Source organism: Oncorhynchus masou, unplaced genomic scaffold (assembly GCF_036934945.1).
Source record: "Oncorhynchus masou masou isolate Uvic2021 unplaced genomic scaffold, UVic_Omas_1.1 unplaced_scaffold_3008, whole genome shotgun sequence".
In the NCBI taxonomy this organism is placed as follows: Eukaryota; Metazoa; Chordata; class Actinopteri; order Salmoniformes; family Salmonidae; genus Oncorhynchus; species Oncorhynchus masou.
In genome coordinates, this window is record NW_027009427.1 from 1 (window position 1) to 12085 (window position 12085).

Genomic DNA, 12085 nt, shown 5'->3' on the forward strand with positions numbered 1-12085 from the left:
TATTAACTGTTATCATAACTGACGTTAGTTAAAGAAAATATTTCATACACCTGCCAGACGAACAAGGCCCACAGGCTGATGCAAATGAGTTCTTGACATGACATTTCTAGGATTATTAAATTATTCTAGTCAATGTAAAAAACCCTGTAGACGAATAAAAAAATATCAAAAGGCACTTTTCTAGCTCCATAAATGATCTCATAGGATGGTGATTTGAGTGACCTATTGAGGATTCCTCTTTATGGTGGAGAAAGAGTTTAAAGAGAGAGAGCATGTTATGCGTGATGGGGTGACTCTGAACAGGCAGGCATGTAGGTAGGCAGGTAGGTATGTAGATCCTACCGTTCCAGGACAGCTCTCAGGGCGGGGCAGCCTCTTTCCCTCTTCCAGCGCCTTGACCAATCGCGTCACAGTCATCTGACCCTGAGTGGGACCAATCATCTTCAAGAACACCTGTGGGGACAGTTCGGGGGGAGGGGAGAGCAGAGATAAGTCACCATGGAGACGAAATTAAATGACCCCTGAAATCTAGCCAGTGAGGACTGGAGTGACTTAGTTGTATTGTTGTCACCAACATTCAGAAGACATTAGTCATCGAACCTTACCTCTACACTACATTTAACATTCTATAATCTATTTCACAACAGTCTCTGGAAAAAAAACATACAATGCCTTCAGAAAGTGTTCACACTTCACACACTTTTGTTGTGTTACAAGGTGTGATTACAATGGATTTAATTGTCGTTGTTTTGACAATGATCTATACAAAAAACTCATGTCAAAGTGGAAGAAAATGTCTAACATTTGTAAAACATTTATGAAAAATAAAACCGTAATATATCTTCTTTAGATAAGTATTCAACCCCTGAGTCAATACATGTTAGAATCACCTTGTGCTGTGAGTTTTTCTGGGTATGTATAAGAGGTTTGCACATCTGGATTGTAAAATATTTGCACATTATTATTTTTAAATTCTTCAAGCTCTGTCAAGTTTGTTGCTGATTATTGCTAGACAGCCTATCCATAACCTAATGCAGTCACCAGTCAAATATAAAGAGTGGTACTCAGTGATGTGTTGTTGGATTTGTCCCAAACATAACACTTTGAATTCAGGACATATTTTTTATTTCTTTGCCACATTTTTTAGTTTTACTTCCCTCCGATCCCAGCCTTGTTGCAAACAGGATGCATGCTTTGGAATATATTTATTCTGTACAGGCTTCCTTCTTTTCACTCTGTCATTTAGGTTAGTATTGTGGAGTAACTACAATGCTGTTGATCCATCCTCAGTTTAAAAGTCACCATTGGCCTCATGGTGAAATGACTGAGTGGTTTCCTTCCTCTCCGGCAACTGAGGACACCTGTATCTTTGTAGTGACTGGGTCTATTAATACACCATCCAAAGTGTAATTAACAACTTCATCATGGTCAAAGGGATATTCAATATCCTTCTTTGCGAGCCATTGGAAAACCTCCTTGGTCTTTGTGATGGAATCTGTGTTTGAAATTCACTGCTCGACTAAGGGACCTTACAAATAATTGTATGTGTGGGGTACAGAGATGAGGTACTCATTCCAAAATGATGTTAAACACTATTATTGCACACAGAGTGAGTCCATGCAACTTATGTTACTTGTTAAGCACATTTTTACTCCTGAACTTTAGGCTTGCCATAACAAAGGGGTTGAATACTTACGGACTATTAATTTGTAAACATTTCTAAAAAAATATAATTCCAACTTGACATTATGTGGTATTGTGTGTCAAATTCAGGTTGTAATGCAACAAAATATAGAAAAAGACAAGGGGTGTGAATACTTTCTGAAGGCATTGTATAAGACAGTAATAGCTAATTGATATTAAGTCAGATCAGATGAGAGACTACTTGTTACTTTACTGTAAATTGAACAAAATGGTAAAGTGTGTTAATAAGACCCAATGGATATGTACTAATCATGGCTACTTGATGTGGATGAGGGAGGACATATTCTGACAGTTCGTCTGAGCAATCAGGGAGTTGCACGTGTGTGTGGCACGGGCTGGCGGGAGTGGGCCGAGTCACCCTGGGCATTGACTGGCGCCATTTGCCTCAATCAGGAGGCCGTGCTGTGCTGTGCTGTCAGGCCTGTGTGTGTACTGACCGTCATGGGACTGATGGCAGAGTCACAGTAGGTGAGTAGTTCATACATTGTGACACCGAAGGACCAGACATCAGAGGCCAGGTAGAACTTGCAGTGGACCAGACACTCTGGGGCATACCTGGCACAGGCGGAGAGGAGAGAGGACACGCATGTCAATACAAATTCAAATTATCATTTTCAAAGAGCAGCTTTTTTCCTTTCCCTCTCATATCTCTTCCCCTCTCTGAACAACACTGTCTTATTTTACCTCCCTCCCTCCCTCCCTCACCAGAACACAGGGCTGTCCAGGTCATCTTTGACCGTGTAATATCCCTCGTTGTCCTTGATGCTCTTGGTCAGTCCAAAATCTCCGATCTTCACCGTGCTCTCGTTCTCCACCAGAACGTTCCGGGCCGCCAGATCCCGGTGGATGTAATTCCGAGATCCCAGATAGTCCATTCCCTGGACAGAGGGGAGACACAGAGATGGTTGGAATTTATCCTATCCAAAAAATATATATATATCCCAATAATATTCCCATAACACCGCCATAATGGTCCCAACATTTTTCCATTACGTTCCCACAACATATCTATAACACTCAGGTCTAGGGATCTGTTCAACCAGGGTTAATGGTCAGAGTTAGGGGTGTGTTAGGTAGCGGTGCTAGTGTTAGGGGTGTGTTAGGTAGCGGTGCTAGTGTTAGGGGTATGTTAGGCAGCGGTGCTAGTGTTAGGGGTATGTTAGGTAGCGGTGCTCGTGTTAGGGGTATGTTAGGTAGCGGTGCTCGTGTTAGGGGTATGTTAGGCAGCGGTGCTCGTTAGGGGTATGTTAGGTAGCGGTGCTAGTGTTAGGGGTATGTTAGGCAGCGGTGCTAGTGTTAGGGGTATGTTAGGCAGCGGTGCTAGTGTTAGGGGTATGTTAGGCAGCGGTGCTCGTTAGGGGTATGTTAGGTAGCGGTGCTAGTGTTAGGGGTATGTTAGGCAGCGGTGCTAGTGTTAGGGGTATGTTAGGCAGCGGTGCTCGTTAGGGGTATGTTAGGTAGCGGTGCTAGTGTTAGGGGTATGGTTAGGCAGCGGTGCTAGTGTTAGGGGTATGGTTAGGCAGCGGTGCTAGTGTTAGGGGTATGGTTAGGCAGCGGTGCTAGTGTTAGGGGTATGTTAGGTAGCGGTGCTAGTGTTAGGGGTGTGTTAGGCAGCGGTGCTAGTGTTAGGGGTGTGTTAGGCAGCGGTGCTCGTGTTAGGGGTGTGTTAGGCAGCGGTGCTCGTGTTAGGGTGTGTTAGGCAGCGGTGCTAGTGTTAGGGGTGTGTTAGGCAGCGGTGCTCGTGTTAGGGGTGTGTTAGGCAGCGGTGCTCGTGTTAGGGGTGTGTTAGGCAGCGGTGCTCGTGTTAGGGGTGTGTTAGGCAGCGGTGCTCGTGTTAGGGTGTGTTAGGCAGCGGTGCTCGTGTTAGGGGTATGTTAGGCAGCGGTGCTCGTGTTAGGGGTATGTTAGGCAGCGGTGCTAGTGTTAGGGGTATGTTAGGCAGCGGTGCTAGTGTTAGGGGTATGTTAGGCAGCGGTGCTAGTGTTAGGGGTATGTTAGGTAGCGGTGCTAGTGTTAGGGGTATGTTAGGTAGCGGTGCTAGTGTTAGGGGTATGTTAGGCAGCGGTGCTCGTGTTAGGGGTATGTTAGGCAGCGGTGCTCGTGTTAGGGTATGTTAGGCAGCGGTGCTCGTGTTAGGGGTATGTTAGGCAGCGGTGCTCGTGTTAGGGGTATGTTAGGCAGCGGTGCTCGTGTTAGGGTATGTTAGGCAGCGGTGCTCGTGTTAGGGGTATGTTAGGCAGCGGTGCTCGTGTTAGGGGTATGTTAGGCAGCGGTGCTCGTGTTAGGGGTATGTTAGGCAGCGGTGCTCGTGTTAGGGTATGTTAGGCAGCGGTGCTCGTGTTAGGGGTATGTTAGGCAGCGGTGCTAGTGTTAGGGGTATGTTAGGCAGCGGTGCTAGCGTTAGGGGTATGTTAGGTAGCGGTGCTAGCGTTAGGGGTATGTTAGGTAGCGGTGCTAGTGTTAGGGGTATGTTAGGCAGCGGTGCTAGTGTTAGGGGTATGTTAGGCAGCGGTGCTAGTGTTAGGGGTATGTTAGGCAGCGGTGCTCATGTTAGGGGTATGTTAGGTAGCGGTGCTCGTGTTAGGGGTATGTTAGGTAGCGGTGCTCGTGTTAGGGGTATGTTAGGTAGCGGTGCTCGTGTTAGGGGTATGTTAGGCAGCGGTGCTCGTGTTAGGGGTATGTTAGGCAGCGGTGCTAGTGTTAGGGGTGTGTTAGGTAGCGGTGCTAGTGTTAGGGGTGTGTTAGGTAGCGGTGCTAGTGTTAGGGGTATGTTAGGCAGCGGAGCCAGTGCTATGTTAGTTAGCGGTGCTAGTGTTAGGCAGCGGTGCTAGTGCTAGGGGTATGTTAGGTAGCGGTGCTAGTGTTAGGCAGCGGAGCTAGTGCTATGGGTATGTTAGGTAGCGGTGCTAGTGTTAGGCAGCGGAGCTAGTGCTAGGGTATGTTAGTTAGCGGTGCGAGTGCTAGGGGTATGTTAGGTAGCGGTGCTAGTGTTAGGCAGCGGAGCTAGTGCTAGGGGTATGTTAGGTAGCGGTGCTAGTGTTAGGCAGCGGAGCTAGTGCTAGGGTATGTTAGGTAGCGGTGCTAGTGCTAGGCAGCGGAGCTAGTGCTAGGGGTATGTTAGTTAGCGGTGCTAGTGCTAGGGGTATGTTAGGTAGCGGTGCTAGTGTTAGGCAGCGGAGCTAGTGCTAGGGGTATGTTAGGTAGCGGTGCTAGTGTTAGGCAGCGGAGCTAGTGCTAGGGGTATGTTAGGTAGCGGTGCTAGTGTTAGGCAGCGGAGCTAGTGCTAGGGGTATGTTAGGTAGCGGTGCTAGTGTTAGGCAGCGGAGCTAGTGCTAGGGGTATGTTAGGTAGCGGTGCGAGTGTTAGGCAGCGGAGCTAGTGCTAGGGGTATGTTAGGTAGCGGTGCTAGTGTTAGGGGTATGTTAGGTAGCGGTGCGAGTGTTAGGCAGCGGAGCTAGTGCTAGGGGTATGTTAGGCAGCGGAGCTAGTGCTAGGGGTATGTTAGGTAGCGGTGCTAGTGCTAGGCAGCGGAGCTAGCGTTAGGGGTATGTTAGGTAGCGGTGCGAGTGTTAGGCAGCGGAGCTAGTGCTAGGGGGTATGTTAGGCAGCGGAGCTAGTGCTAGGGGTATGTTAGGTAGCGGTGCTAGTGTTAGGGGTGTGTTAGGTAGCGGTGCTAGTGTTAGGGGTATGTTAGGTAGCGGTGCTAGTGTTAGGCAGCGGAGCTAGTGCTAGGGGTATGTTAGGTAGCGGTGCTAGTGTTAGGCAGCGGAGCTAGTGCTAGGGGTATGTTAGGTAGCGGTGCTAGTGTTAGGCAGCGGAGCTAGTGTTAGGGGTATGTTAGGTAGCGGTGCTAGTGTTAGGCAGCGGAGCTACTGCTATTTTATGTTAGGTAGCGGTGCTAATGTTAGGCAGCGGAGCTAGTGCTAGGGGTATGTTAGGTAGCGGTGCTAGTGTTAGGGGTATGTTAGGCAGCGGTGCTAGTGCTAGGGTATGTTAGGTAGCGGTGCTAGTGTTAGGGGTATGTTAGGTAGCGGTGCTAGTGCTAGGGGTATGTTAGGTAGCGGTGCTAGTGCTAGGGGTATGTTAGGTAGCGGTGCTAGTGTTAGGTAGCGGTGCTAGTGCTAGGGGTATGTTAGGTAGCGGTGTGAGTGGTAAAGTACCTGACAGATCTGGACAGCATAACTGAGCAGAGTCTTCAGGCTGGTCTGGCTTTTGTTGCGAGGGAGGTACTCCTTCAGACTACCAGCAGGCAGGTACTCCATGATCAACTTGATGGCTCTGCCTCCTGCACACAGACAGATAGAGAGGATGGAGTGAGGCAAAGCAGAAGGTGTGTGTTCAGTAGGTAGGTAGGTGTGTGTGTGGGTGTTGTGTGTGTGTGTGTGGGTGTATACATGTGTGTGCATGCTTGCGTATACTCTGCTCACCCTCCTCCTGACAGATGCCTTTGTACTTGACAATGTTGTGGTGGTAAAGTTCTTTAAGGATTCCTATCTCACACCAGAGGTTGCTGCTCTGTTCCTCTCTGTTCTCTGGCTTTAAACTCTTCACTGCTACCAGCTCCCCTGTCCGGTCCCCTCTGGGGTCATACCGACACAGCTCCACCTTGCCAAAGTGACCCTATACACACACACACACACACACAGAACATTCATATCACATAATACTGACAAACATTAACATGACTTGCATATGCACATGGTCTCTGGCATGGTCAAACACACACGTGTGTTACCTCTCCTAAATCTCGAATCTTCTTGAGGAACCTCTTCTCGAACACAGTGGGGTCGACCTCCAGAGTGGGGACAGGCTTGATAGAGGGGTCTGATGGAGGGATACACACTGTTACACACTGACAACCCACACGCTGATAACATACACACACTCAGTTACACACTGACAACATACACACTGTTACACACTGACAACCCACACGCTGACAAAATACACACACATTGTTGCACACTGACAACATACACACTGTTACACACTGACAACCCACACACTGACAACATACACACACATTGTTGCACACTGACAACATACACACTGACAACCCACACGCTGACAACATACACACACTCAGTTACACACTGACAACATACACACACATTGTTGCACACTGACAACATACACACTGTTACACACTGACAACATACCCAGTGGGTTTATTCAGCAAAGCAACACCACCAGTATGATGGATGTCTAACTGCGACATGACGGCAGTACCTCATTCTAGCCACCGTGTGGGAGTATTGAGGGCAGATTTATATCCATGGGGCCCAGTTAAGGGGGAGCTGTGGAGCGTGAACCCAGTGAACTCCACAACACTCATACACACACTCTTACAATCTCTCTCTCTAGCTAGCGCTGAGAAACAACTGCTGTCTCTCTGTGTTTCATCATTTTCCTTCAATTCGAAAGAGGCTGAATGTATCTCACTGGAGAAAGCATCCGAGGGAACACAACAGCGGCCCTCTCTCAGTATATGTAGGCCATCTAACAGCGGCCCTCTCTCAGTATATGTAGGCCATCTAACAGCGGCCCTCTCTCAGTATATGTAGGCCATCTAACTGATGCTGTCTGGGCAAAAAGAGAATGACATCGTTGCAACCCGTAGCATTGAATGCAAGAGAAGCCAGCGAGCATTTGGCCTCCCTTGATTACATTTTTCAAATAATATTAGCCAATCAGCGTTGAGCTAAACTGAGTGAGGTTAACTGTGAATGGTCCTGGCGCACCAAAAACAAGTGTCAAGGGAAGCCAGTTTGGATTCGGCTTCACACCAAAAGCAGAACGTAATTTCCAAAATAATATATAATTGTTGCATCTCCTTGTGTTGTGGTACTCCGGTGGCTAGCTAGCTAATGACAATTGTCCCTTTCTTCAATTAGCCATGGATGGAGATAGGGATTTGGTTTTACTTCATTCTGGCCAATGATCCAACCATAATTGTGCCCCTGGCCTGAGAGTACGGAAGTTCAATGTAGCTAGCTAGTTATTTAGACTAACGTTAACTAGCTGGCCTAGCGAATCGTTGCCAGGTAATGAAAGGAAGTTAGGATAGCTAGCAAGCATTTTAGCCAGGTATCATAGGACAACAAAAGATAAATGTTTCGGCAACATGAAAGGAGGTTGTCATTGGTGTTTCTCTACAAGTAGGGTGAGTCAGCATGTTTTTTTCACTTCCCCAGTGATTTTACCCATGTACTGCTACTGCTCACTGACACACACACACACACACACACGTACTCTGTTCCTCAAGGGTGTCTATGTCTCTGACGATGGCCCTGAAGAACGGGCGTTTACGGGGGTCGAAGGTCATACAATGGGTCATCAGTTCAGCCAGCTCTTTGCAGTCTGGAGTAGCTAGCTGACACTCTGCTGCATAGAACCTTTCTTTCTGCTCAGGGAGAGAGAGCGGGAGGTGAGGGAGAGAGGGAGGGGTAGGGACAGTGGGGGCGAGAGGGAGGGAGTGGGGAAAGAGAGAGAGAGTAGCTTAAGGGTATCTGATACTTTGTGTCCAAACTGGCAATACATGGCATAGAGATGTGTGAGGGTGTAGGATAAAGTGGATTAAGGTGTGTGTGTGTGTATACAGTATGTACCTCTGTGAGTTTCTTGTCTTTAAGGGGCACTTCTCCGTCATAGCAGATCTCCCACAGTGTTGTGCCGAATCCCCATTTATCAGCTGCTACACTCAGGTTGGCAGAGTCCTTCACACACTCTGGAGCAATCCAGGGGATCCGGTCCACACACTCTGCAGGTTGACACACATACACACACGTATGTAAACACAGTACAAACATTTAGTCATAACACAAACAAACAGTCACATGTGGTGCAGAAAGCAAAACACCATTATAGTGAACACACGATAATAAACCCTCATCTGTTTGGGGAAGGAATTTGTCATTTTTAATATGTCGGTAGTCCTGTCTTTCCACACTGACACCTTTACTGCATTATGAGGCAGAGCCTCTCCATGAGGCTCTCTGACTGTCTCCATCTCCAACCCCCCCTCTCTCTGACTGTGTCCATCTCCAACCCCCCCTCTCTCTGACTGTGTCCATCTCCAACCCCCCCTCTCTCTGACTGTGTCCATTTCCAACCCCCCTCTCTCTGACTGTGTCCATCTCCAACCCCCCTCTCTCTGACTGTGTCCATTTCCAACCCCCTCTCTCTGACTGTGTCCATCTCCAACCCCCCCTCTCTCTGACTGTGTCCATCTCCAACCCCCTCTCTCTGACTGTGTCCATCTCCAACCCCCCTCTCTCTGACTGTGTCCATCTCCAACCCCCCTCTCTCTGACTGTGTCCATCTCCAACCCCCCTCTCTCTGACTGTGTCCATCTCCAACCCCCCTCTCTCTGACTGTGTCCATCTCCAACCCCCTCTCTCTGACTGTGTCCATCTCCAACCCCCCTCTCTCTGACTGTGTCCATCTCCAACCCCCACTCTCTCTGACTGTGTCCATCTCCAACCCCCCTCTCTCTGACTGTGTCCATCTCCAACCCCCCTCTCTCTGACTGTGTCCATCTCCAACCCCCCTCTCTCTGACTGTGTCCGTTTCCAACCCCCCTATCTCTGACTGTGTCCATCTCCAACCCCCCTTCTCTCTGACTGTGTCCATCTCCAACCCCCTCTCTCTCTGACTGTCTCCAAGTTCTTCCCACAAGCCCTCACGTCACTTCCAGCTGACAGGAATCCACAGCCCTGCCATGCCAGTAACATAGAGAGAGGGAGGGAGAGTGTTCCCATCTGTCAGATCCAGTGGTCCCAGTGGACATTAACACTGTTTGGTCTGTTTAACTGTCTTCACTCAGCCACAGACACAGTAAATGTTTACCAAACATAAATATGCCATTGGGGGGAAAATGGAATGTGAGCTGTGCATTTGTATAGTCTTGTTCCCAAAAACATTATCCTGGGCCACAAACCTTTCAGAACTCAACATACTGTACAATAAATTCTACAATCTCAAATTGGGCCCTTGTCCTATAAGATACGTTGCTCTGGATAACAACACAAATCGAAATGGAACATGATGGTCGTCTTGCACTCAATGTGCATGATTCAGTGAAGTCTTACCCTCTCTGGTCAACACAGTGATGGGTATGCCGGGGTCGCTGAGCTTGATGAAGGGTCCTCCTCACTGTCCACTCCGTCTCTGGCCAGCAGGATGTTCTTGGTACACACAAAGCCATGCACTAGCTTCTTATCCTCCTACACAGACAGAGAGAGAGAGTCTCTAAGAGCTTTGCACACCTGGATTGTACAATGCCAATGACAAGCATATCCATAATCTAATGCATCCACCATCATGCTTGAAAATATGAAGAGTGGTACTCAGTGATGTGTTGTGTTGGATTTACCCCAAACATAACGCTTTGTATTCAGGACATTTCTTTCACAATATCTTACAGTTTTACTTTAGTGCCTTATTGCAAACAGAATGCATGTTTTGGAATATTTTTATTCTGTTCAGGCTTCCTTCTTTTCACTTTGTCATGCAGGTTAGTGTTGTGAAGTAACTACAATGATGTGGCTCCATCCTCAGTTTCCTCCTATCACAGCCATTCAACTCTAACTTTTTTAAAGCCACTGTTGGCTTCATGGTGAAATCACTGAGTGTTTTTCTTCCTCTCTGGCAACTGAGTTAGGAATGATGCCTGTATCTTTCTGGTGACTAGGTGTTTTGATACACCATCCGAACTGTAAATGAATAAGTTCACCATGTGCAAAGGGACATTCAATGTCTGCTTTTTTCCCAAAGTCTACCAATAGGTGCCCTTATTTGGGAGGCATTGGGAAACCTCCCTGGTCTTTATGGTTGAGTCTGTTTGAAATCCACAACTCGAACTGAGGGACCTTACAGATGAGTGTATGTGTGGGGTACAGAGATGTAGTCATAAAAACTCATGTTAAAGAGAGTCCATGCAATTATTATGTGACTTGTTAAGCACATTTTTACTCCTGAACTTATTTAGGCTTTCCGTAACAAAGAGGTTGAAGACATTTCAGTGTGTTTTTCTCACCAGGTAGCTGAGAGCGCTGGCCAGTTGTTTGGCCACCTGGAACTTCCATGGTGTACTGAGAGGACTGTGTTGTCTCCGCATGAACACATCCAACGGACCGAACTGGACAAACTCCTCCACCATGATATCTGGGGAGAGAGAGACATGGACAGGGTTGCAAAGGGTCAAAAAACCTTCAAACCCAGGAATTTGGGGAATTTAGCATAAATACATCAAAAAAGTTAGCTAATAACCGTGAACCTTTTTGTGGGATACTCATAAGGCAATTCTAGGTCTTGTAGCATATTTTGGTTAAACTATCCCCAATGCAATGGAACTACAACCCTCTGCATGCGCTGTGCATTCTTGCAGTGCACTCTTCCATCACATGTACAGCTGATTCTCAAGATCTTGCTCACTAATGAGATGCTATTGAGCCCACACTACTACACTGTCTGAGCCAAGGACTACATGCTTTCTGGTAAGTTTTGATTATAATACTGGGTGGGGTGAATATATTTTATATGACATACATGATTTTTTTGTTAACTAGTAAATAGAGCCTACAGCAAAGTCTGTTTAAATCATTTCTAACTTGTTAACAATTTCTGCTAGTTAGTTTTTGCTACAATGTGGGTTTTAGCTTGTTTGAGACTGTTAATTCACCTGTTTCCATACATGTTTCATTTAAAAAAATGTATCTTACAAATGAGTTAAATCAAATTGCTTAACTATTTATCTGTACATGGAATTGTATTTGGGTTTTTTTACAAAAAAAATTCTGATATTTACAGGAAAATTCCACGGGCATTATCTGATGTGTGGAGACATTTCACTGCAGATAATGTAGAAGGACAATCTGTGTACATTTGAAAATGTGCCAAATCATATGTGAAGAATGCGAGAATCATCTGGACGTGCATAATGATCCCTCAGCGCTCACAACAAGCAACCTCTGACAAAAGTCCCTCTACTTCTATTTGAGGTGAAAATAATGAATCAGACACCTTATCGATAACAAGAGCTCATGGTCCTCCTGGAATCAGACACCTTATCGATAACAACAGCTCATGGTCCTCCTGGAATCAGACACCTTATCCATAACAACAGCTCATGGTCCTCCTGGAATCAGACACCTTATCGATAACAACAGCTCATGGTCCTCCTGGAATCAGACACCTTATCGATAACAACAGCTCATGGTCCTCCTGGAATCAGACACCTTATCGATAACAACAGCTCATGTCCTCCTGGAATCAGACACCTTATCGATAACAACAGCTCATGGTCCTCCTGGAATCAGACACCTTATCGATAACAACAGCTCATGGTCCTCCTGGAATCAGACACCTTATCGATAACAAT

At 46.9% G+C, this 12085-nt stretch overlaps 1 pseudogene; it reads right to left on the reverse strand.

The window, feature by feature from the left end:
• Positions 1 to 294: 294 nt before the first annotated feature.
• LOC135534104 (tyrosine-protein kinase JAK1-like) overlaps positions 295 to 12085 on the reverse strand; it is a 42623-nt pseudogene continuing 30832 nt past the window's right edge.